This window comes from Castor canadensis, chromosome 2 (assembly GCF_047511655.1).
Source record: "Castor canadensis chromosome 2, mCasCan1.hap1v2, whole genome shotgun sequence".
NCBI classification, from domain to species: Eukaryota; Metazoa; Chordata; class Mammalia; order Rodentia; family Castoridae; genus Castor; species Castor canadensis.
This window is the reverse complement of record NC_133387.1, coordinates 149,030,661-149,058,305: the sequence shown is the minus strand read 5'-3', so window position 1 is coordinate 149,058,305 and position 27,645 is coordinate 149,030,661. Positions and strand designations below refer to the sequence as shown.

Sequence of the window (27,645 nt, the reverse complement as noted above, 5' to 3'; positions counted from 1 at the left end):
TGCCATCTTCCTTTAGCCACAGGAACTTCATTCTGTGTTTTGAACTCCTGTGGTCCTTAGGATCGGTCCCATTCAAATGGCATGGAATATTCCTAAAATATAGGCCTTAAAATCCAGTCCTAGAGCAATGATGTGATGTAAAGGTTACAAACCAGCTAGTCCAAAGTCATTTAGAAATAATACACAGTCTCCAAGTAGTATTTCTTTTAAAAACTCATATTATTCCATCCACGGTAACAAATATTTAATAGGTACTACGTGTTCAGAACTGTATTCTGTAATGAGTCAAACCTGATAAGAGTTCCTGCTGTCATGAAGCCAGTAGCCCATGGCTGTTGAGGAGCTGAATAAATGCACAGACACATTTGCTCATGTGAACACCTTCCAAGATTTTCTGTGGAACCTGACCCAGACCAAAAAGACTTAACCAATGGCTTTTTTAAGGCCGTGAAATATCTGAAAGTCCTTCTTCCAGGAATGTCACCAATAACACCATACAACATCCTAGCTAGCTAAATTCTAAATGCAACTAGGCATATCAACCACTATAGTTCATGCCCACTCATCATGGCATGTCTCCTAGTATATCTGATTTCACATACAGTATGGACCCCAGAGTTTCTGCTCAGTGGTCTCTCATGTGCAGGAGCCCATGTTACCACACACAGAACAACTCTAAAGTCTGTGTTGGAGGATGGAGGTTAGTACTCAGGAAGATACTCTTCAGTCAGTGTGGCTCATGTGTCCCTGGTAAATACCTGATCTCCTATCTTAGAATGATGTGATTCTGAGGATCACTCTGCATGGTTCTTCAGAAGGTCTGCAGTGGGATCAAGCCCAGTTTCCCACAGCAGTATCTAGAACCATAATATACCTTTGTTGGTTCTTCTCTTCCTCCAGTCTCTTCTCCAAAACACACTCCCAGCACCCACGTCCTCATCACAGAATTTACTTCAGAGGAGCCTAACCTACATGACTCTCCCAAATTCTGGACAGCCCTCCCCTACAAAAAAACTCAGTAAAAATGGGTAAATTGATTGGAATTAATTGATTCACCATCTCTGACATTATGATGTTGCCGATTGGAAGTAAAACCAACTCAGCTAAACTTCTAAGCATGTATGGTTCTTGGAAAACTAAGTGCAGGTGATAAATGTGGTACCTGCCACTAATGAACACATAGACTATCAGAAGAACCACTTCCTAAGCCTGAGTTACTCAACAAGAAAATCTGGCTAAATATCTCCATTATGCCCCTTCTCAAACCTACATTTGACTTCTGTAGGAATATATGACCCAATGGGTTGTGTGACTATACAAGATGAGCCTGTTGCAAAATCTGATGTGGACCCCATTCTCATTTGATGTAAAATTAAAATCTCAATGTTACAAATGACAGAAACTCAACTCAACTTAACTTGGACTAAAAACCAATGCATTGGCTAAAGTATCTAGGAAATTATGGGCATCAGGAAGAGGTAACTGAGTCTTAATGGTGTTATCTTTCTTATTTCCCATGTCGATTCCTTTAGATTGGAGTCACTCTTGGTCAGGAATCTACATATGAGAGAAAAATAGCTCCCAGCAGGTCTTCACTTACCCAGTCCCTTTGTCTCATGACTCCCCTCTTTTTCCTATCATTGGTATAAAAAAAGGTCTTACGGAGAGAGTCTGGCATTGCTCATATTCTGTGCTTATCCCTAAAACAATCATGTTGGCCAAGAGAATACAGAATTCTGCCTGGGCTGTGTTTAGTTTATCATTGCTGGAGAGATAAGCCCTATCCCAAGTGAAACAAGGGCTCTTTTTTACTAGGAGCAAAACACAAAATGGCCACAGCAGGTTGATAGAGTAAAACTAACTACAGTGCTTTATGGATTCCAAGACAGTAACAAGTACTTTCACCTTTTCTTTAGCAATGGGGAAATGGGTGTCCCTGAGCAAAGTGAAATCCTTGGGCAAAAAGCAAGTATTCTACTTGATTTATCAGAATCAGGAAGGAGCTTCCTCTAGGCAGTATCCTAGCTCTGGGTATTGCTTTGGTGCTTCCATAGATGTCCCAGCAGCCGAGCGGTAGTGACCCCTCTACTTGGAGGTCACTGCAGGGAGAACGTGCTGTCCAGGTCTTACCCAATAAGGCCACCTGGCTGCAGTCTCTGGATAAAAAGAATGGGGTGCAATGTGGTGGCTTCACCAGCAGCAAGACTTTAATTCTTGGGTACACTGTCAAGAATTGGAAATGCCCTCTTCTCTGCCATGGCGTCAGGAGTAAAGACAGCCTCCACCCCCAGTCCTGTTGGAACACAGAAGAGGAGCTGGAAGGTGGTTCTCTGCCTCACGTGAAAAGCTCATATGAGGCCATCTGTCCATGGCCTAAGCATTTTACCTTTATAGTGCTGGTTGGGAGACTTCAGAGCTGCGACCACCAGGCAGGGTGCAGGCTGCTTTCAGAGGCTGACCTCCCCTCTGGTGCAACCCATAGCAATGGGTGGGCTTGCTCAACTCCAGAATAGGCAAGGCTGAGCCTTTTCTCTTTGACTTTTGTCATATACATTTACCTGAACCTTACATACTTTTTAGGCCAGTGGTAGCCATAACACCTGGTCCCTGTCCTTTTTCAGTCCAAAGCCATTTCCATGGAAGATGGGCAGCAACATGCATCCTGTCAATCCCTGTACTGGCTTCTTTCTGCTTTCATACTCTGAATGCAGCACTCCGGTCTGTGTGTGATTGATTACCCAATCTCCTGAACTCTACAGATTTTAAGGAGTCACTAGTCGAATCCTGTAGATTCAACTTCTTTTTCTTCCCCACTTTCCTTTTCCCCTTAGCTTGTAATTATCCACTTTTTCTTATAGGTTTGAAGGCTGCTTATTTGAAATTCATCGATGAGTGGGTCCTGTGGGAGTTACTCAATTACAGTTGAAAACTCATTGTGCTGAGATGACTCTGACTCTAAGACACTGCCAGTGGAACCGTTTCCTAAATTAACTCTTGCCTAATATTGAACACTAAGTTAAGGCTTTCATTTGTAGCCCTTAACGCAGAGAAACTAAAGCAGATAACTTAAAAGCAACTGAGGCCAATAGAAAAGGGGAACAGGTACTAGAGAAAAGGTTAGATCAAAAAGAATTAACCTAGAAGGTAACACCCACGCACAGGAAATCAATGTGAGTCAATGCCCTGTATAGCTATCCTCATCTCAACCAGCAAAAACCCTTGTTCCTTCCTGTTATTGCTCATACTCTCTCTATAACAAAATTAGAAATAAGGGCAAAATAGTTTCTGCTGGGTATTGAGGGGGTGGGGGGGAGAGGGAGAGGGCGGAGTGGGTGGTAAGGGAGGGAGTGGGGGCAGGGGGGAGAAATGAACCAAGCCTTGTATGCACATATGAATAATAAAAGAAAAAAAAAGGCTTTAAAACAAGTTGTGATTTGTCATAGGAAATATAGCCATTGGTGAACAGGGGAGTCATACCTACTTATTATTACTTTAAAAAATTCCCTTTTGTTGTCTTTTGAATTCTGAATTATTTTTAAAATCTAAAATTTGCTTAATGGAAATAGCATAGATTTTGCTCTTTCTATAAAGAGCTGACGATTGCTGAATTATGTTTAGAAAAAAAAAGTTTTCAAAAAGCATAAATCACCAGTCTCCCCATTCACTGACACTATTTTTATATTGCCTTGATGTGCAAGAACTATGTGCCTCTTTCTTTTTCAAGGTTGGGAGGGCGAGATCTGACGGTTTGGTGTGTTAGAGTGGGTCTCATGATCTCCTGTGTTCTGTGTCTCCATGCAGCCATTGACACTCTAACAAGCAGATGACAAGCAAAGAGCTGTATGGAGCTAGTTAGAAATGAACCTGGGAGAGATAAAGGTTGTGCCCACAGAAGAGGGGAGGCCCTGCTCTAATGGAGGCCATTAAAGCTTAAGTTGAAATTCAGATTTCAAATTAAGAATACACTTTTGGCCCAAGCATGGTGGTTCAAACCTGCAGTCCTCGCTACTTGAGAGGTGAAGATCTGGAGGATCACAGTTTGAGGCCAGCCCAGGCAAAATCAAGTTCTTAAGGCCCCATCTCCACAAATGGCACTTGCCTGGGTACAGTGGCACATGCCTGTCATCCCAGCTAAGTGGAAAGCAAAAATGGGAAGATCTCAGACCAGGCTGGCCCAGACATAAAAAAAAGACCTTATTTGAAAAAATAACTGAAGCAAAAGGGCTGAAGGCATGGCTCAAGTAGTAGGGTGCCTGCCTAGCAAGCACAGGCCCTGAGTTTAGCCCTTGATATAGCAAAACACCAAACCAAACCAAACCAAACCAAAACCAAACCCTTTTTATTTTCTAGCAAAATGTGGCAATGTGATTTTAAGTACAAATTTAAAAGTAACTTAAAAGATGTCATAGACTGTTCTTTTGGTCTTAACCAAATGATGATGACATAAAAGCCAGCGTTGACGTCTCCAAGAAGGACAGGTGGGGCTAACTCATCTGGTTTGCTGTTTCTGCTGCTGTATTCATTGGCAGGGACCTCTGTCTTGCCTTGACCGTCTGACTACAGCACAGTCAACAGCTCAAGACAGTGATCAGATGTTAAAGAGAACCCAACAGGAAATGGAAAAAGAAATAGAAGAAATACAAAACCCTCCAACTTTTCAAGTTCAGGTTCAATTCTAATAACAACCATTTCCTAGCCATGTTCCCACCCCAGGGCTCTCCCTTGGCCCCCTTCTTGGCCTTCTTCCCTGCCTGCTTCCTCCTGCTCTTTCCTCCTGGACACCACCTTATGTCCTGTTTCTGCCACTGCAGAGTGACCCCCTGGGGGCCACTTATCCAGGGTTAGACAGGGAAGAGGGATTTTCTAGAGTAGCCAACACACCCAGAGCCAACCCTAGCCCCAAAAGGGCTGTGATCGATATGGAGCAGCCAAATAATAAACCAGAGTGTCTCCCCTGTTAGCTGACAACTTCCATCAATAGTCACAAATGTCCTTACCCATTATTTCCCACATTAAACTTTATTCCACATTGTAATCACCACTTATTGTGTATAGATGATTTGGAAAATACAGAAAAGTAGAAGGAAAGGAGAAGATTCACCTAAAGACAAAGACTTAAAATGTTGAAATACGACTTCCCAGCTTTCATTTTCATAAATTTTCCCTAATGTACTAGAGACTGCATTATGAAGATGTAATTTAAATTTAATGTGATAATATACATATTTGTGTTAATATAAATTTGTAAATATATTTAATGTAACTATATTATATTTATATAACAATTAATATATTACTGTATTAATAATTGTAATATATAATGTACATACATATTTATTTATTCATAAAGGCACTCAGTGGATCAATGAGGTAATTAATACAAATTATTTGTTAGCCTTTTCTTTTTCATACTGTAGACTGGGAGGTAAATGAATAGAGTAGTACTCCTATCCAATCATCTCCTCTCTCCAATTTCAACTAACTAAAGTTCATTAGTATTGATATTAACTAATACTTCATGGATAAACACTTTTTAGGTATGTAGTAAAAGGCTAAAGATTTATGAGATCTGAAGAGAAATCAGAGTGTATACTTTTAGGGTATTTAGGCTAGCTTCTTTCTAGTACTTTCCCAGAAGGGGGAGAATTGGGTAGAAGGGTTATAAAGCTTCTTGACGCTCATTGGCAAGTTCCCCAGTCTTTTTACAGGAACATGAGGCTGTCTGCACATGGCTTGAGCATCCTCACCCCAATGGCCCTGGTTGGAAACAGAAAACTGTTTTGTGGTAGTCACAGAGGGTCTTGCTGATTCCAGAAGAAGGGTTTGCCCCTTGGCCCCTTACATGGTGAAGAATGGCTCACCAGTGACACCCTTGTGCAGAAATGCAGCCTGCCTCATTCATTCCTGACGGTAGATTAACACCAACTAAGGATGTGTTTGTATTAGTGCAAGATTCCTCTAGAGCTGTTTTCCAAATGTTAAAAACAATTTTTAAAAGACTTATGCCAGCGTACAGTAAAAATTTTTGTGAACTCTCCTAGTTAATTGGAGAACCAGGTCTTTTACAAAACAGCATGTATGTGTGTTTGTGTGTTACCATATCATACACTGTATATATACACATATAAGTATAGAAATACGCATACACAGAATCAGACTCAAACACAACAAAATGCTTATTGTATACCTTTGATGAAGGAGCTTTAATTTCTACCTTTTCAACATGCACACGATTCCTAGTCATTTCCTTCAGATAGAAAGGTGATGTTGCCTGCTGTTGTTGCAGAAATAAAGGCTCCTCTCCCCCTTTCTAATGTTACACTCTGAGGAGTGGAGCATCGGAATTTGCTAACAAATTACTATACCTGCTGCTTAACACTCTTCCCCTCCTTCTGCCTCCCAGACACATTTTTTTCCCTACCCAAAGCCATTTGAATTCCCAGTTCAAAGAATCTCTGTTAGACGGCCAATCTGTTCCCAAGAGCATTAGAAACAACTCTGAAAAGAGACACATATTTCATATGTGGTGGCATCGTGCCAGTCTGATCTTGCACGCATTACTTCAGAGAATGCTGGCCAGCGTGCTGGCTTGGACACAGCAGGCAGCGGAGGTGAAAGCAAGCATGATTTAATACATATTCGCAAGGTGCCCTGATCTCCCGTGAGGTGTACTAAGTACCCAGTGGATAGTTTGTATCCCTGTTAAGAGCAGTCCAGTGGCACCTCCAAGGGAAACGAACATACTAAAATATTGTAATCAGATTCCTAGGGCGCTGTTTTTCTCCTAGCTCAGCGATTAGAAATGTCCCCCTGGAAATGTGAGTCACATGAAAATCTTCAAATAAAAAATATCATACTAGAAGAGAAAGGGGTTACGTACAGTTGTATAGTCAGTCCAGAAATGTGTGAATATTTGTTTCTGCATCCTTATTTATATGCACACACATATCACAACTTATATGTATATCCCAAATATATATAATTATAATATTATATTATATTTTATAATTATAATTATTATATTATATTATATATAATTATATATATATTTGGGATATATACATTAGAGAAAAAGAAAAAGAAGCAATGTCACTCCACCATCTGTACAAACAAGCTGAGGAAATGGTCTATTCCAAGGTTAGTCAGACATCTCTGAAGGCTTGGGTCCTGATCATATGAATAAGTAGGCTTTTCACAGAGTGGATGACTAATTCATTCATCTTGATTGATAATTAGAACCGACAAAGAACAGATCAGCACAAATCACGAGGGCAAAAACATCTGGGATTCACTTTAATGAGATACCCCAAAACCTCTTTAGTGGTAATTGCATCGCAAGCACCAAATAAGCTTTCACAGTTGTTTTTGCAAATGATACAAATTAGCACCCAACATCTGAAAAGTAGACTGACTGTAAAAACATTGGGGGAATTTAGCAGGGCCCAGGGTAGCTTGGTCAAATACATGTGTTAACCTAGACACACTCTGGCATATAATTTTGGGACTTCCTGCAGCAAAAAAAAAAGTAAAGACTCTGAATCCTACTGCTGTTTGCTCTTGGAACTCCCGGGTGAGCAAGTTCATCTATGAGGCAGTTTTCGTCTTTCCCCACAGAATCCCATACCAATTTCACACAAATACCCTAAGAATTTTTAAATATCCAAGATACTTAAAATCCGTGGTTCAAATCTTTTTCCTTGTTAGGAAATGTAGATCCTGCACAAACAAGATGAAGGTTTTATGGATCATGTATAAGCCATCCAGGGAAGCTGGAATAGGATGTAACAACTGCATAGCTCCTTGGAGCTAAGCATGCCTAATGAGACAATAAAAAGAGATTTTCAAAGCAGGTTTTTTTTTGTTGCCATCTTCAGCTATCTCTGCCCGAGTCCAGCATGAAGTCAGGACATCTCTCTACAAAGGGAAATTTCAGAGAAATTAAATATGCCAAGCTGAAGCAGAAAGACTTCATGTTAAAAAGTGTCATCAAGGGCCATGGGTGTGGCTCAAGTGAAAGAGTAAGTCTGTGAAAGGCCTGGGTTCAATCCCTCATAACACACACACACACACGCACACACACACACACACACACACACACACACACACGTCATCAAACATGGAATGATGAAAGAGCAATGCCTTTCTCAGGAACTGCAATGTCCCGGCTTCTCTTTTGCTTAGCTCTGGTTCCTGCTTCAAGAGTTTTCTGGCAGCAGTGCACCACTGAAGAATGGGGAGCTCAACTCTTACGGCATTTGCTTGCACTACTGTCTGGCAATCAGCCTCTTCTACCTGCACTTATTCATTTCTGCCTCCTAAACTTAGAAGATAACAGTTACAAGCCAGGCACTGGTGGCTCACACATGTAATCCTGCTACTCAGGAGGCAGAGATCAGGAGGATCACAGTTCAAAGTCAGTCCAAGCAAATAGTTTGCAAGACCGTATCTTGATAAAGCCCATCACAAAAAAGAGCTGATAGAGTGGGCCTCAGTTCAAGTCCCAATACTGAAAAAAAAAAACAAAAAAAGATAGTCCCAATAGTGTGTTAATAAAACCATGCTATTTTTTAAATTTATTTTTTTCTTTTATTATTCATATGTGCATACAAGGCTTGGTTCATTTCTCCCCCCTGCCCCCACCCCCTCCCTTACCACCCACTCCCCCCCCTCCCGCTCCCCCCCCCAATACCCAGCAGAAACTATTTTGCCCTTATCTCTAATTTTGTTGTAGAGAGAGTATAAGCAATAATAGGAAGGAACAAGGGTTTTTGCTGGTTGAGATAAGGATAGCTATACAGGGCATTGACTCACATTGATTTCCTGTGCGTGGGTGTTACCTTCTAGGTTAATTCTTTTTGATCGAACCTTTTCTCTAGTTCCTGGTCCCCTTTTCCTATTGGCCTCAGTTGCTTTTAAGGTATCTGCTTTAGTTTCTCTGCGTTAAGGGCAACAAATGCTAGCTAATTTTTTAGGTGTCTTACATATCTTCACCCCTCCCTTGTGTGCTCTCGCTTTTATCATGTGCTCAAAGTCCAATCCCATTGTTGTGTTTGCCCTTGATCTAATGTCCACATATGAGGGAGAACATGCGATTTTTGGTCTTTTGGGCCAGGCTAACCTCACTCAGAATGATGTTCTCCAATTCCATCCATTTAAAACCATGCTATTTAGAACCATACTTTTCTACAAAGCCTTTCTGCATGTGGGAATATCCCAAGGTCAGTAAGGTACATTTTGTGAATCCAATTTACAGATGCAGCTCAGAGAAATTGAAGGACCTCCCCAAAGCCACTCAACCAGTAAGATGCATTAGAACTTTCCCAGCATGCTACTGGGAAACATGGCAGCTGAAATGGAACATGCTAGTTCAGACTTGTTTCAAAAACAACTTAAAAATGCTCTTTGTCTTTTAGAATTCTCTAGCAGTACTGATGGGACACCTTGAGGCTCTTTCTTCTTACCCATGGAGAATTTGTAGAGAATTAGGGGCTTGTTGACATATAATTATCAGACCCCATCGATGATGTCAGGAGATAGGGAAAAGGCAAAATAACGTCCACATCAACCTTGGGGAGATCTGAGGATTTAGGATCATTCCAGGAAGAAGAGCAATGGACCAATCATGTCGTCATTCTTCAAGCACGACCTCTCCTAAAACCATTTCAAGGGAAATCATGTTAAAGTAAAAATCATTTAGAACACTATTCAATGGGAAATACGTCACCAAAAGAGGTTAAATGAACACGAAAGACAACTGGAAGGGTCAAGTAAGGGGTTGAGACTGCTCTGGGGTCTCCTAAGGAGGCCTTGGGACCTCATGTTTGCACACATTCCCCTTGTTTTATTTTCTTTTTCTCTAATGTCCACTGACACTCCTCCCCCCCCCCACACCCCTGACTGTGTCTTTTGGATCTAGTGTGTGAAGCAACTTCTACTAGAAGGAAGCAATCATTTTGACATTGATATGAAATGTAAATGACAGATAATGGAATAATCTTTGAAGTGATGTAGTTGGAAATGGTATCTCTACTAATGTGCAGTAGTCACCTATTCTGTAATAGCTAAAACAGGGCTGGGAAAACTGTGGACAAATCTTAGCCTGTGAGTTAAGAATGGTTGGGGGACTGGGGATGTGGCTCAGTAGTAGAGCCCTTGCCTAGCATGTACAAGGCTCTGGTGTTGACCTCTAACCACACACACGCAAACACCGGTGTTAACTTTCTTAAGTATTTGAAAACAGTAAAAGAAGAAAAATATTTTGTGGCATGGGGAAATTATGACAAAATCAAATTTCAGTATCCATATGGAAGATTTTGTTGGAATGCAACCATATCCCTTCATTTCCATGTTGAATATGGCTGCAGAGTTGAATAGTTGTGACAGGGACCTAATGACCTGCAAAGCCTAAAACATTTACTGTATGACTCAGCACAGAAAAAATAAGAACTAGAAGAAAACACTGTTAAGAAAGTATGACTCTCTCTATACAACAATGAATAGAGAGCTTTTAAACCTGTTGAAATCACTGTAAGAACAGGACTAAGGTAGAAAGAAGAAAAATAGAGGAGATGAACCAACTCAGGCTATAATACATATATACATGGAAACATCACAAGGTAACTCCCTGTATAGCTATCTTAAACAAACAAAAATGTTCTTTTTTTCTTTTACAAAATCATACAACAGGAGGGCAGAACAGATCCTGTCTAGGGGGTTGGTACCAGTGGGAGGGGGAGGATGTAGGGAAAGGATGCGGGAGAGTGAATATGGTGTACATACTATGTACACATGTATGTAAATGAAAAAATGAGACTTGTTGAAACTCCAGGAATGGCAATGGGGGGATAAAGGGGAATGATGGAGGGGGTCGATTCAAGTATGATATATTTGATACATTGTAAGAATCTTCATAAATGCCACAATGTACCTTCACAATAATAAAAAGAAAGAAAGCATGAATCCAAGCTTCTAGACTTGATAAATATGTACTTTACAGGGAAATCCAACATCATGTTCAGAACAAAAAAGACCGCACCCTTTTTCGAAGCTGATAGATTTTAAAGGGATAATAGCAGATAATAGGGTATAGATTCACAGGCTGCCTACACACCCATGTTCCCAGCCTCTGTTTCAATGGTTATGTCATTGTAAAAATTATAAGTGGCCCAGTTTGGTATATTTAGTCCTTTTGGTTATTTGTGGTCTTTACATCTTAAAAAATAGCTTGATAAATCATTTGTGGCACCTCTGTCCCATGCAGTTCTTAATCCAGGCTAAATATTTCAGTTAACACAACTAAAGGAATCCCAAGGTATCCAAATAATGATAATTAAATTCTTTTTGTTTTTAAAGATCAGCAAAAGGAGTGGAAAATTCCAAGGAGATAACTTGAACAGTGCCTCAGTAATGACAAGCAATCTGAGAAATCACAATCTATAAACAATTACCTTCCTGCCTAATTCTCTGCTCATTTATGATATAGCAGGCAGAGGTTTTAAGTGGAAAGACTGTCATATTCTACAGGGAATCTACTGAATTTAGCATATAGAATGAATTCATTTGAAGGATGTTTAAAAAGGATTTTTATCTTGTCAGATTCATCATGTCAAAAACCTAGTAAAAAGTATTCTGCATCATACGGTGTGTGCTACATCTTGTTAATTCGCCAAAAATTCAATTATGGTATTAAAATTCATTTCAGGAAAGGTTTAAAAATATCCTTTAGTGAGCAAGGCTTGGAAAATTAAAAATAACATGAAATTCAAATCTGGATAATTCCCTCAACACTGGAGTTATTCAAGCCAGATTATTTAGAAAGAGAAATGACAATTTTTTATAGCTTCAAAACACAATTACTGTAGAGTGTCAGAGGTGGTTGAGGAAAGGATTCTCTTAACATAGTCAATAATATAATTACAATTGCATGATTCCCAAACATTCACCAGAATATCCACAGGCCCCTGTCTTGAAAACTTGCATCTGCTGGATTCAATGACAAAATCCTGTATGTGTGGGTTATTAACTCTAGGTTTGAATTAGAATTCCCTATCTTACAGCTTGGAGCTAAACTCTGTTTACAAAACAGTATTTACACTTGACTAATTTTGCAGATCAACCTAATTAAATCAATTAAACTGGTGATTAACCAAATGAAGGCTGATTGCAAAAATTAGTGGGTTTATTTTGGAGGACTGAAAGTAAGCTAATTACTGCAATGATTACTTGAACCTGGAGTACTCTAAATGTGGTATAAATTGAAACCTCATAGTGAATTAGACTGGGAATTCATTACAGTTTAAAGCACTGTTAATACTATTCAGTCTGTTCCTCCTTGGGGAAAATTTCCTCTCTGTATTTTGTATACTAATAAACAATCACTTGGGTTATGTGCGCTTTGCAACACAACCCAATAAAACAAGGGACACTGAAGAAAACCTACTTTTGGCATCATGTAAACCAGTGCCAATCAACCTTTAATGTGCATACAAAACACCTGAAGATATTGTTAAACTCAAAATGTGGAAGTGGAGTAGTGGTTGGGGCAGGGGAGGGATGTGGAGGATGGAGTGGGAGGTGTGTGCGTCAGTGTGTGTAAGATTATGCATGTGTCTTTCAAGCTCCCAGGTGATGTTGATATTGTTGGTTCTTGGACCACACTTTGTGCACAACCACATATGCTGAAGCAGACAGCTAAAGCATTAGAATTAGAGTCTAATACTTAAGGATGGAGTTTGGAGACCAAGGTATGATAACAGTCTTTTATGGTGACCCACCGTTGCTAAAGATGCCTGAGCAGTTGGCCTTCAGCATCACTTTCAGGAATGGCTACTACTGATGGACCCTCGTTCTGTATTTTTTTTCTCATGGTCTTCTTGAGCAGGTGTGTTGGTAGCAGAGTATTTATGTCCATACATAATGGGTTCTACTAATTGGCTTTTAAAGCATATCATTTTAACAAAACGTGGACGCAGCTAAGATGTGGTCTACATTTTGCTGATTTAAATATCACTGAGCTTTTAGGGCTCTGTTTTGCCTTAGTTTTAAATTTATGAGATGGTATTTACAATAGTATAAGAAAGCCTTCAAATCCTGCTCAAAGATACAGTTAAATCTAGGAGAGAGATGTTGGATTTATACAAAATTTTACAGGGGAGAAGGTACCTTTGTTTTGTAGACAAGCTGGAGGATAGACAGATCTTTATTTTCAGTGTTGCATCCTCTTTAGAAATTAGGGGGAAAAGTTAATTTTCCTAGTTAATCAACGAACATATCTTGACATTTGGTTTCCTGCACATTGCAGTTTCATTGCAAGAAACACCTTATCCCTACAGGAAACCCCACAGCCTTTAGCAATGACTGTTCATTGCCATTTGATAAGTAGTACCCCCTGCATGCCAGGGGCTAGAAAGTGCAAATTTGAACAAATTAAGACTACAGACAGTGTTTTAATAAGGACAGCACTTGCGGGAAAAGAAGGTACATCTGGAGAGTTTCCACCCAGTGAAAGAACACCCAGCGAAAGCTGTTAGAAGAAATAGCTTTCCATGAGGGACAGATTGCTCAGGGCTTTGATGGATGCCCGAAGTTGATCAGAAACACAACGAGAAGTTGCAATTTTTGTTGAAATGTTTCTTAGGTTGTTTTTTCATGTTGCAGGCTTGTGGAAGTACTTGAATTTTTCCTTTACGCTCGCAGGCAGTTGCTAGATGCCAGCTGCATAGTTTGTTTGTGAACCAGCGTCACAGAAGTTGTGTGGGGGAAACAGAGAAGGTACAGGAGATTGAGTTGGGCCTCTACAGATCCCAGGGCAATGACTTTAAAAACTAAACACTAATAGGCTTATATGATAGGCACCTTTATTCTAAGACTTAAAAATTGTACCTGACCATTGCCTTGGTGTACTCATCCTTGTGCAGGGTTGCCTGTTTGGATGTTGTCCACTGACCTGGGATAGATCTATCACTTGGGGGCAGATAACCATTACCGAAATATATATTCTGGCATCTGAGTGTGTGTGTACATAAGTCTCCTATTGATATAGGAGTTCTAGTATCTGTTACAGAATCAGAAAGTTGGTTCATTGCCTTATAACAAGGGAACCTATCTAGATCACACAGACCTGGCCAGTGCGTTGGAAAAACTGAGGCCCAGTGATCAGATGCCTCTTGATATTGGTGAGAGCTTCCAGTTAAAATAATCTGAGGCACTTTTGCCATTGAAAGGAGAACCTAACCACAGGAGGCTGCCATGGGTGAGTGCTGACAGTGACTGCTAGTTTTCTCCAATTTATGATCCTCCCGCCTCAGCCTCCTGAGACCTGGGATTATAGGTATGAATACCTAGTTCTTTTAAAATCTTCCATGGTTGTTCTAAACCCTTCTCTACATACTTCGTTCTCTTAACGGGGTACAATGTTGATTGAGTTATAGGTTATTAATGATAACCCCATCCCTAATCCCTCTTTCATAAATTCATCCCAGATCACTTTGACTGATTTTGATCTTCCTGAACTTGGTCTCCTTTTTACTCCCATGGCTAGTCACACACAGTATATAGACTTGATTCCAAAGTTCCAAGAGAAGCATTTACCTAATTGTCCATCTCTGCATAGGATCACATGAGTGAAGTATGTTTTAAGATTCGAATGTAAACTCAGAGTTTCAAAACTTTTCCTAGAACAATTTTATCTCCCTGCTTCCTATCCCTAGTGAAGAACCTGCTTCCTATCCCTAGTGAAGAACATACCCTGGAGAGTGTTAGAGCCACCAATTTCTCTGCCTCTGCCTAACAGACATTGTGACTGAAGAGTACAATCCTAGGCATGTGATTCCTATGTCATTCTGTAGAGTGTGTACTCCAACATGGGCCACATACTCAATGCAATTCCTCCCTTCTTCCTTGAAAACATAAAGTCATGTTTATTTAGACATCTGCTTTTCAGGGAACATAATCACAGTAAGTTTTGCTTAGGCTAAACAAAGCCTGCTAACCTTATTTCTACAAGTGTTGAGTTTAGGGGAAGGCACATGGCAGATTTTTAGCCAATGCAACTGGACTAGAGGTTGGATTGGGACTTCTCAATGTGATGCCTTCTCTTAAAAAAGACACGAAGAAGAAATAACCCACTTCTTCCTGTTGAAGTAACCATTCAATGGAGTCAGGTTGAGGGCAAAGCAGACATGCTGATGCAGGCAAAGGGAAAACATGGAAAGGACCTGTACTCTGCACATCACTGAGCTGCTGCTAGAGCTGCCTAGCTCAGGATTTCCTTACCATACAATGCATTTTCTCTGTTATTGAGCCATTTAAGTGAGAGATCCTGTCAGGTGCAACTAAAGGAACTCTTCTTGACAAAGAGAACTGCGTTTATTTTCTTATGCAACCCAGAACTTTTGACTCTTTCTGTGTTTGTAAAGGATGCTAGGACTTTCATTTCGCCTACTGATTCCATCTCTATTTTTTAGGTGAGTAAGTGGTTGAATAAATGATTCCAGGATTTAGTGGATACACAAAATGGCAACAGAACTCTCTGTTACTATCAGCCACAATGGTATTTCCTCAAAGCTTTCTCTTATAGGATCACAGTTTCCAGGAAACTGTTCTCTTGAAAGTTAGGTGGCATGGTGTATTATGCTACCCAGCTACTTGAAGGCAGGGATTGAGAACAACAAGGTTGGAGATCAGCCCAGGCAAAAAGTTACCAAGACTGCATCTCAACCAATAATCTGGGTGTGGCAGTGGTCCCAGCTACATGGAAGGCATAGGTAGGAGGATCACAGTCTATGGACAACTTCAGGCAAAAATGTGAGACCCTGTCTGAAAAATGACTAAAAGTAAAAAATAACTAAAGCTAGAAAGGGGTGGAGGTGTGGCCCAAGTGGTAGAACACCTGCCTAGAAAGCACTAGGCTCTGAGGTCAAACCCTGGTTTTGCTGAGAGAGAGAGAGTTGAATAAACTGACACCTGTCTTCCAACATCTTTCTTTCGATATAAAGAATCCAGGTGAAGAATATATTTGTTTGGATTACATGTAAACACTCACCTCGCCCATTCCAGTTTAGAATTAACAAAGCCAATTTAAGATTTCAACCAGGTCACTTTTCAATCCCTCTGTACTTTTGCAGCATTAAAGTGCTAAGCCAATTTGCATTTGATTATGACTATTTCAGAAAGTACTCATCCAGGAATTAAATTACCAATATGGGATGTTAACTTAAACTAGGTAAATAGCACAAGGAAAATTACAATTTGGGGATACAGGGACATCCTCACGTGTCAGAATAGCAAGCATGCGGCCAGTTAAGAAATGTACAGTAACCTGCAGTGGGAATATTTCATATTAAGAGTACAGTCCCGCTTACCCTAGCAATTGGGGGATTCTTTTCTGAGTGTTCTTTGGGGGCTTTTGACTTATGGAGTCAATCCATTCACTCAACTTGCAGTGTAATGGATTACTCTGTCTGTTACTGTGTCACAATTTCAGGTGTGAAAAGAAGCAAAGAGAAATCCTCCTTCTTTGGGACCTTGAAGAAGCTGGATGCATTTTTAAAAAGTGCCACAAAAGAGTTTTCTCACAGTATGTTTGAGTAACAGCTTGGGACATCTTGTAAGTGAGAGGCCTTGGGCATCCTGTGAGACGCTGGGGAGCTTGTGATGACAGGTCAGACTTTGACTGTGCTGCCAAAGGATCCCAGACAAGAACTTAACTTAAGACTGACAGAAAAAGAGAACAGTGACTCCTAGGTTTCACCCCTAGAGAACTGTGAGGGAGTGAGGGAAATGGATTATGGGTGTTTCTGTTCTTAGATGAGCTTGGGTTTCAGGATGTTGAACTTCATATGTTCAGGAAAGGCCTGTACAGGTGTTTTAGGCCACTGGGTATCATCAAGCTCTGGATGAATTCTATGGAGTATTTCAGTTGTATTTATTTGGACAAATTTTCTCCACCTTATAACTAGACCATCCTTAACAGGTAAGCCTGTGATTTAGAAATTCTTTACTAATAGAATACTAAAAGTAAAAGAGGGGAGGGGAGATGAAGGAGAATGATGGAGGGGGTGAATTTAACTATGTTATATTGTAAGAACTTTTATAAATGTCATGATGGATCCAAAATACAACAATAATACAATAATAAAAAAAAAAGTTAAGAAAAGGTGAAAGGGGTGTTTTCCAGGATGAAACTGGTAACACCCAGCAGATCATTTTGCTTAAACCAATCTTAAACACAGTATTTCTACAATCCAGTGAAAAGAAAGACCACTGACTTGGAAAAGGGAGTTGTGAGCTCTGTTTCTGACCACTCATGTGACCCTTGGGTAAATCATTTAGTTTTTCTGCTTCCACAGGTGCAGAAATATCTGTAAAGGTAGGTAGAACTGATTATGATGAGCTCCAGTGGTGCTTCCAGATCGTTTTCCCTAGATTTCTATAATATTTTAAAGTATTTTTCACATCACAACTCATTGACCCTTGAAACTTCCTCCAATGGAGGTGTTTCATAAAAATTTGTACAACTTTTTAGTTTCCCAAAACATAGTCATTATTTTCACATTTGTTCAACATCCCTATCAGGTGAGGAAGTTGGGGCAAGAGAACAATGGGCTTTCCCAAGACTCCTGGCTGGTGCAAGTCAAAGTCAGGACCCCAGTCTAAGCCCTTCCAGCTCTGTCCCCTCTACACACACACACACACACACACACACACACACACACAAGAATCCCTCCACTCTACCCCAACATGCTCCAGTCTTCAGTTTAATTCACTTTTGACAAGATTTTAAAGGGGAAACTTGCAAAGACATCACTACCCTTTGAGATTGCAGACACAAAGATTTTTTTCTAAATTTTATTCTGAAATAAATTTTATGTTTACAGAAAGGTAAATATAGTAAAGATAGTACAGGGAGTTCCTGTATATCTCTCACCCAGCTTCTCCCAATATTAACATCATACATAACTGTAGTACATTTGTCAAAACTAATAAATTAGGATTGGTACAATACTATTAATTAAACTGTAGACTTAACTTCCATTTCACCAGTTCAAAGAACAAATTAGAGTAAGCTGGTGAGTGGGAATATCTTCAAAGACACTGGTCTTCTGGATTTGACCAAACAATACCATGTGCTCATGTTACTACAAGGGCTGCCAAAGCATCCCCACCCTTGACGAGAAGGTCAGTGGTCACAGGGAGCATTGATAACCCAGAGACCAAATGCTTAAGGGTGTGAGCCAAAGACACAATTTGGATCCCATCTTTTTTGTGGACAAGACACACACAATCACCATTCATCATTTCCTAAGTACAATCCTTTCCTGGAAGATATTGCAGTATTATTCAAAATGTGCCAAACTGGGCAGGAGATCCCAAGAGTAATTGTGAGTTATGAGGTCATGGGGACCTCATTGCAAACTATTTGCAAAACTTAATTGGGGTAATAAATAAACTAAGCATGTAAATTAGATTGAAGACTACAGTGTGAATTGGAAGGAGGTCATTAGCCTGCCTACTCAAAATGGCCCGTCTCCTGTTCTGTAGTATTTGCTGAGTTCCCTGTTAATTAAAGGAGACTTAAATTCAGGTATCCTAAAGTTTCACAAGCAAAATAACTTGGAAATAAAATGATTTAAAGTCACATCCTAAACAAAGATGTGAACTTTATTTTTTATGATTAAATATTTAGGAACTTAAAAAAAAGAAGAGTGACCTGGCGTTCACAGCCGAATCCACGTGCCTGCCTAGGCTGAGAACTCATCTTACTTAGCTAGTGTACTTAGAAGCAAATGCAGAAGAAGAATAAATGAATCTCAAAAGGAATGAAATACAGAAGCCATTTCCAATTGACAAAAATAAACAGCTCTGTAGGTGAATTGGGACTGTCCCCTCCTCCTTTATTTCCTTTCTAAACTAGGTGGTCAAAAACAGCTTCGGGCCAGACTTGTTCATATATCTGAAGAATGAGTAAAAGAGTCTCCTAGAGGTAAATATAAAAAAACGAGAGAAACAAAATGCCCAAACACTGAATCTAATCTTCCTGCCTAAGTCAAGTCTTGCAGCAGTGCCTTTTTTTTTTTTTTTGAGTAGTTGATTGAATGAATACAAATGCTGCTCTGTTATCACTTGGGATGTCACTTGATATATCCCATTTTCTAGACTCTAATTATTCCATTTGTAGACATGAATGCCATTTAGATGTAAGCTAATTCAGCATGGTAACTCAATTAGATTTGTACCGACTTGGATTTATGAAACATCAATGGGTTCTTGGTGAGACCAAGGGGACTGCGGGTGATTCATCCCCAAGTCTCCCTGACTTGGCCTCTCAGGAGCTCAATTAAACATGCCAGCCATGAGAATGTGTTTTACCTAGGATAGTTCACAAGTAAAATTAAAAAGATTCTGTATTCCTCAGCATACATGGCCTAGCAGAAAAGAAAGACCTGTAACAACATGTCTGAACTTATCCTTCAGGTTACATCTTATTTTCATGCAGGAGGAAGGCTGCCGCCCATGCTGGACTCCAGAGCAATGACTCAGTCATTGACCCACATGGCAAAGGCCAGGGAGCATCACAATTTGTCCCGCAATCAAGGGTACTCAATAAATATTAGTTGAACTAAATTGCTTAATCTGTCTTAGAGGCCGAATCTGCATCTTGATTCTGAACGCTGAAAGACAGTCTCTGAATAGCAAATCAGATTTGTAAAAAGATGAGATATCTCAGAGTGATAAACACTAGAACTATATTTTCAACCTAAAATGTGGCCCATGGTGAGAAAACAAAGGAAAGGATTTGAACAAGACTGTCACCACAGTAGATAGCTTGACACAAACACTCTGCAAAGAAATTATATTATTGGGTAATTCTGTGCTGGGCTCAGGAACACAGACATGCTCTTGACAACTTAAATACCTGTGCCTGGCAGAAATTTGCCTCATCCTCCTTTTTCACTTGGCAAGACAGAAGGCATGTTTGAGAGTTAAAGGATTCACTAGTCCTCAGCCTTGGGCTCTGCACAGGGGACCTGGTTAGAAATATTGTATGAATTCATGCTACAACATAATAGGTGTGAACTCACTTCATTGATGAAACACTTTGGAAATACGTGTTGTCATTTGCCCAAATCAAGTCTTAGATAAGAAAGACACTACATTTGTTTTTCCAACCTGGATAAGGGACAACACAAAGGGGAAAGAGATTTAATTTTATCATCTATCTTCATTACCTTCTCTCAATTTATTGGCCTCGTGTGTATTTCTATTGTGAGATAGATCATTATCACTTGTAGAATTATGCAGTTGTAGCAATGGTACTAGTAATAAGTAGTAAGCAATTATTAGTAGTAAGTACTAAGTACTAAGAAGTAATGGTCACAATTGTACTCTTGGTCAAGCATTATAAGTAACATTTCCCTTTCATGTTACAACATTCAAAATGCTGTTCACGTAACTTGTGTCATTTCATCCTGAGACACTCCTGCAGAACAGATATCATTCCCTCCATTTTCCAGCTGAGGAAATTGAACCAGAGAGAGAGGCCAGCATATCAACCTTGTCCTTCCTTTCAAATTGTTCACATGCATGTATGGAGCAGAAAGAGCATGGGTTTTAAATCAGAAAACACTGTCTTACTTTCTAGTTTTATCATGTTGACCTTTTAAAAAGAGATTAATGGGGGGCATTCTTTTTTTCCTTTTCTTGGTGGGACTGGGGTTCGAACTCAGAGCTGCATGCTTACAAAGCAGGTGCTTTACTGCTTGAGCTACACCTCTAGTCCATTTTGCTCTGGTTATTTTGGAGATGGGGTCTCTCAAACTATTTGCCCAGGTTTGGCCTTGAACTGCAATCCTCCAGATCTCAGCTTCCCAAGTAGCAAGGATTACAGGCATGAGCCACTGGCACCCTGCTAGCCATTCTTAAGTTTGATAAGAGCTCCAAAATTTGATGCTCAAAACCACTGTCTAAGACCAATTACACTGGCATAACCTCAGATGGCTTGGGAGCACAGACAGGATTGGTATCATCTGGAGAGAAGAATGTCTCCAAGGCTAGGTACTTGCACATCTGCAATCCCTAGGGAGACTTATATTGGAAACAATGGTTAGGAGTCCCTTTTATTGTTTTTGGAGCATTACCTTTCTTGCTTCTAATTTCTAAGACCAACAATCTCTGAAAAGAGTTTTGAAGACACCAGAGAGGGGTCATGAGTTTGTTCTATGTCTGCATCAATTAATATATGTATAATTCACTGCAGTCTTGCCATATCCTCATAGACCAACCAACTTATCCTGGCTCATTTTCATTCCAGGAAATGCTACCTGGTCTGGCAAAGGAGAATGTCAGAAAGACCACAGATCTGGTCTGTGCATCACTGCTGACCCCTGTGGATCCAGCTCTGCCACCAGCTGGTAGGGCACCTTGGGCAATTCCTCTGTACATATAGTGTGCCCTTCAAAAACTTTTGGAAGGACTGGAGGCATGGCTTAAATGGTAGAGTGCTCGCCTGGCAAGAGAGAGGCCCTGAGTTCAATTTCCCAATACCACACAAAAAAAAGGTGATTGGAAGCATTAAATAAAATAATATGTGTAGAAATATTTTGTATACTATGCAGTTTTTTATGGGACCAGAGTTTGAACTCAGGGTTCCGCACTTGCAAAGTAGGTGCTCTAAAGCTTAAGCCACACCTCCAACCCAATATTTTGTATACTATGTAACCTATGCTTCCTGTACTTTTCCCAAGGGATACTGTACCATAACATACTCTTTTGTTTTAAATCCATATTTGTGATTGCTACATATTTGTGATTCCTTTGGCATAATAGAGAATCCAAGATATTCTGAGAAAATACCTCAGTAGAAATTTATTTAATGCTGTTTCACAAGCTCTTTGACCATGAAATCCATCTTTCATTTAGAGCCATATGTCGCTGTCCTGCAGGGAGCTGTGCTGAACCAACATGACTCATTCTCATTGCTTTGCACTGGGCAGAGTGCCCCACCTCTCTACCTTTCTCTCCCTCCCTCTCCTCATGTATCTCAACTTTCTTCTAGCCAGGCTTTCCCAAATGTTATCAAAGATCATTAGCAGCCCAATAAGTACATTCTGCAGCTTAGGAAGCCAGGAGAAGGAGCATCTGTTTCCGACATGTCTAGAAATAGTACTGATCATATTGACACACCTGATTCGTGTGCCAAATATTCCAGCCAATTGCTCTGGGCAGCCAGAAGGAATCCTCTGATTGGCCAGGCCTCAATTACATGCTTACTTCTGGAAGGGGAAGTCATACCTAAGCCACATGGACTAGAAATAGGGGAGACTGTGCTCCAAGAATGACGTCACAAGGCAGGGGAAATGAGTAGTAGTAAAGGACTTTCTAGATGGGCAAAAACAACAGGAATGTAGCTCAGGAATTAAGTGTTTGCCTAGCATGTACAAGGCCCTGGATTCGATACCCAGTACCACAAAAAATCCAGCAGCACTTAAGGTCATTCTTTCTTCTAGGAAAGAGGTTCATAAAATTTGGGGTACCCAAGAATCTCCCACAAAGTTTACTGAAAATACTCATTTCAGGGCCTTACTACCTCCGAGGTTCTGATCCCAGATGCTTAGGTATTGTCTGGAAATTAGTCTTTTTTTGCAAGCATATACATGATCCAAGAACCATAATTTGAGAAAGAAAGTCAATAGGAAAAGCATGCTTGTAGCAGTTCTCAGTCTTTGCTCCTTTGCAAAATGACCTACAGTGTTGTTTTGTTTAGCTTTGTTTTTTCAGAATCAGATGCCAGGTGCTACCTGGTAACTTACCAAGTCAACATTTGCAGAGATAAGGCTGGGAAAATATAGGTTACCCTTGATCCACAGGTGTTTTTGATGTGCCACAAAACAACATTTCTCAATCGTTGGCAGAGGAGACTTCTTAAAATGCAGCTTTTGAGTCAGTAACTAGAGTGGGCCTGAGAGTCTGCATTACTGAGAAGTTCTCAGCTGCTGCCATTCCTACAGGGCCACAGACCACATTTTGAGTAGCAAGATACTCAAAGGTGAGGACCACCTGTGTATTCCATGTGCCCATTTTAAGGCTGCATCCTAAAGGGCCTAACCCATCCACCAGGTAAACAAGAAAGGGTCTCTGTAACAGATTTGTTCTCACTAATATTTCTTACTTCTTTCTGGAAGTTTCTTCAAGAATCTTTAAGAGAATACAGTCCAGCCCATACAAGTTAGAGTGTGCATGTGCACATTTTCCATTCTACCAGCCCTTCAAGGCTCCAGATCTCAGCTAGACTCTGGAAAGACAAAGAAAAGTGAGATAAGATCCCGTAAGATGCTGAGAGGGACCTGCCTTCTGGACTGTCCTGGTTGTAGCACTGTCAGTGTGACCCTGGCAGTCACGCTGAACCAGGGAAGAGAGACCTGTAGACCACTAACCTTAACAAACACACACAATTGTGAGCTCAGGTGAGGAACCTTCTGTTTCAGTCCATGGGATCAGGAAAAGCAGGGTTAAAGTGGCCTTATAGGTTGAATAGGAGGTCACCAGGTTGGGGGCTGAGCTGCAGAGGAGGAGGGCACTGAAGGTTGTGGAAAAGCCGAGAAGCATGCCCATGCTGACATCCTACCTGCTCTGAGCCCTTACCCTGTTTTGAATGCAGCCCCTTAACATGACAAAGCTCAGTCATCTACACATGGTTTCCCTGGATAGAGTGCAGGTCCCCTCTCAGGAGTGAATGAAGGCCTGTGATGTACTCTACTTTCTCTTCATCAATTCCTGAGGTTAGCATGGAAAATGGATAATTTTCATGATTTGTTCCTAGATATTTCCCCGGGCATATTTCTGTGCCCTGTTTTGGTTCGCTTATCCATTCAACTAATATTTCCTCTACTCTTGGGTCCCAGGACCACTCCAAGCACTTGTAATGTATCAGCCAACACCACTCAGCCCTGCCCTCACAAAGTGTCCATTATAAAAGGAGAAAGAGACCATGGGCAGTAAGTAACAAGGCATGGAGGCTAGTGACTATAATCCAAGCTACTTAGGAGGTAGAAATAGGATTGAGGCCAGTCCAGGACAAAAAATAAAGTTAGCAAACCTGCCTCAAAAAACACAGTTGGATATGGTGGTATACACTTGTAATCCCAGAGATAGGAGGATAGAGGTCAAAGGCTGTCCCCAGGTCAAAAGTGCAAGGCTCTATCTGAAAAATAACTAAAGCAAAAAGGGTTCGGGGCATAGCTCAAGTGGTAGAGCTCTTGCCTAGCAAGTGCAAGGTCCTGAGATCAAACCCCAGCATGGCCAAAAAAAAGTAAATTACACATAGTTGCCAGTCACCAGTGCTGTGGGAAAGTGGCAGATGAGAAAGTAATCACGAGTATACCATTATACAGGTGTGGGGAAAGACTGAACTCCATGATAGAAGAGAGGAGGCCTGCAGAGGTGGGGAAGGACTCTACAAATCCCTGGGGGGCAATGCAAGCCCATGGACCAGTGAAAAGGTTTGCAATGGAGGAATGAATGGCTGCACATCACAGGAATGGAGGTCAGGGGTGTGGACGTGGCCTGAACCAGTAATGGATGCGCGCTGAGTGGAAGAGGACTCCTTAAAGGGGACTTAGCTAAGGAGGAACATAGTCCCACGGTTTTTCTGCATCATCTGGCTGCTGGATTGAGAAGTGACTGGGCCAGAGTGAGAGAAGGGTTATGAAACAGTTCCCATTTTCCAGGCAAGAAAAGACAGAACTCCAACAAAGACAGGTGCAGAGAGGAAAAGAAGTAGCTTAGTGGGGCCACAGGTTCCCTGCATGGTCATGTTGCAACCTCCCAGTGCCTGGAAAACTGACTTCTCCAGCCAGTGCCACCTTCCCAGGACTCTTCTTCATCATCTATAAAGGGCAGACAGTAATATCTGCCTTTCCAAATACAGGAGGTTCTTGTGAGAAGTGATTGCAATTTTGCAAAGCATGGGCCAAGGCAGGAAGGAAAACATGTGAGTCAGAACCCACCAGCTAGATGGCTAATCTGCCAATCCAGAAAAAGAAATTCTGTTATCTCATCAGCGGCTCAGATAATTCACAAGGAGGTACTACCGAATTTAAAGATTAAGCCCCAATCACAGCTTGAGAGGAGAGATTTATGGTTAACGGGTCAAATCTCATATTTTTCAGTTAAGGAAACTGAGATACAGAGAAAAAGGGTCCTTTCTCTGAGCAATCAGGGAGTTCTGGGGTCTTGCTGGAGTTCTATTTCTGAGTCTTCTTTCTCTGCTATGGATCCAATTCCAAAGTGGGGACAAATGTTCAGAAGTGAAAAAAAAATCCAAGCACAGTCACAATTAGAGAAAAAGAAGAAGAGGATTCTGAGTTGTGAGGTGTAGCACAGTTTTGTAGCCTTCAGACACATCACCGGAAACTCAATGGTGGGACAAAATGTCACTCACTGCTAGGCCCTGAGTGTGTATGTGTGGCAGGATGATTCTGTGGTTTCAAGCACCCCTGGTTTTACAAATAAAGTCACAGTTGCTCAGGAAGATCAGTAGAGTTACCCCACATCACACAGCTAGCAAGTGGACCAAGAGAGGGTTCCAGCTCACCTAGACAGGTGAAAACCTTTCGAGAGAGCAGAAATTGGTTTAATTTGGGGCAGGAGGTTGCTGATAGTATCTCTATGGTGCTTATAATTCTCCCTGAATCCTTTGGCAGAAAATTCAAAAGAATGTTTTTATCTGTGAGTGTACTCTAGTGCTTATTAGAATTTCTGAGTTTTTTACCCTGGAAATTCCAACAGGCTTACTGTGAGACTTTTAAAGTATAAATTTTAACCCTAAAAAACATTCTGGAGCCATGTGCAACTGCACAGACATATTTTTAAATAATGGCAGGAAGAATTACATAGGTGGGCGTTGTACAAAGACATGCACTGAGGTTTGGAGAGAGAGGGAACTCTGGTGTGTGCAATGAGGAAGGCATTGGATTTTGGTGCAGAGACCACAAGCAAAAATGCTCTTGAAAAAGTAGACTGAAAAGAGCAATCCTTGCTGCTCATCTGGGGTATGTTAGCTGTGCTTTCTTTTTAGTTTTTAAGCCAAGGTATTTGTTTGAATCAAGAGCTAGAAGAAGATTTTTAAAGGCAAAAACCTTCTGCTAGATACCTTAAAAGCAACTGAGGCCAATAGGAAAAGGGGAACAGGAACTAGAGAAAAGGTGAGATCAAAAAGAATTAACCTAGAAGGTAACACCCACGCACAAGAAATCAATGTGAGTCAATGCCCTGTATAGCTATCCTTATCTCAACTAGCAAAACCCTTGTTCCTTCCTATTATTGTTTATACTCTCTCTACAACAAAATTAGAAATAAGGGCAAAATAGTTTCTGCTGGGTATTGAGGGGGTGGGAGGGAGAGGGAGGGGGCGGAGTGGGTGGTAAGGGAGGGGGTAGGGGCAGGGGGGAGAAATGAACCAAGCCTTGTATGTACATATGAAAAAAAAAAACAAAAAAAACCTTCTGCTAGAACACAAGACACAGGGGAATGACCTCCAAGTTTGAAATGTTGTTATGTTACTGGAGGCTAACCATGACTACAATTGACTCAGGCTTTGAATCTGCCAAATGAAGGCTTCCATGCAGAGAGGCCTGGAACAATTGCCTTGCAACACCAAGTCTGTTGGATGGATGTTGGGAGGCCCACAGGCCATAAACCTGGGAGGTGAGCCTCAGGCCCATCATGGTCCTGGGACTTAGGGTTCTCTCTGACTCTCTGGTGCGATTGTATGGTCACTACTGAGCTTCCTCCCTGCCAAGCCCACAGGGACCCAAGTCTCATTATGAATACAGCTGAAAGCTTCCCTCCCACCCCATGTACACACCACACACACACACACACACACACACACACACACACACACACATAGCCATCTTGCTGACTCCTGCTGGTGGCTCCAGTCTGCTTCTGCCCAATGGAACCTCTCCCAGCACCACCACACTGCCACTTTCTGGCATTTTCCATCTGTCCACAATCACCAGGTTCCAGCCCCACCCTGTCCACTTTATGGCGAGACTCTGAAGGGGTGTGATGCCAGTCCACACTGCTCTAACCCCTCGGGTGATGCTGGTTGCAGCCTAAACTGTAATCAGCACCTCACTCATCTGTTCTCCAAGGTGTCACTCTCAAGTTCCAGCTAATCTCATAGCTGAGGCTATGTAAATTAAAGCAATTGACAACATTAGTATAATCACTATAATTATTGTTCATTGAATGAAGACTTTACTATTAGCTGGGTGACCTTAAACAAGTGACTTTGCCTCTCTGATCCTCATTTTCTTATGTATAAAATGGGATCATATAGTACCTACCTTATCTTCAAGTTAACTGATTGGTACAAGTATGAGTTCTACTTCTATCTCTAAGTAAGATGGTGCATAGGAAGTCCTTGGCAAATGCCAGGTGCAGGGCATTGACTTACTGCTAGCTATGTGTATCTGTAGTGGTAGGGAATAGTTCTTATATGTGCTGGAGCTTTTCCAGGGGCTGCAGGGGCTTTATGTACATTAAAACTTGTGAAATTTTTCAACAGAAGGAGTATCATACACATTTTACAAATGAAGAAGCTGAAACACAAGGCTTCGAAGTTACACTCAATACAAAGGT

At 41.0% G+C, this 27,645-nt stretch overlaps 1 non-coding gene across 1 annotated transcript; it reads right to left on the bottom strand.

Annotated features, from left to right (window-relative positions):
• Nucleotides 1-5,409: 5,409 nt before the first annotated feature.
• Nucleotides 5,410-5,539, bottom strand: LOC141421097 (small nucleolar RNA SNORA36 family). Its single transcript, XR_012445779.1, has one exon. It is a non-coding gene; the product is annotated as a small nucleolar RNA SNORA36 family (small nucleolar RNA).
• Between the last annotated feature and the right edge of the window lie 22,106 nt (nucleotides 5,540-27,645).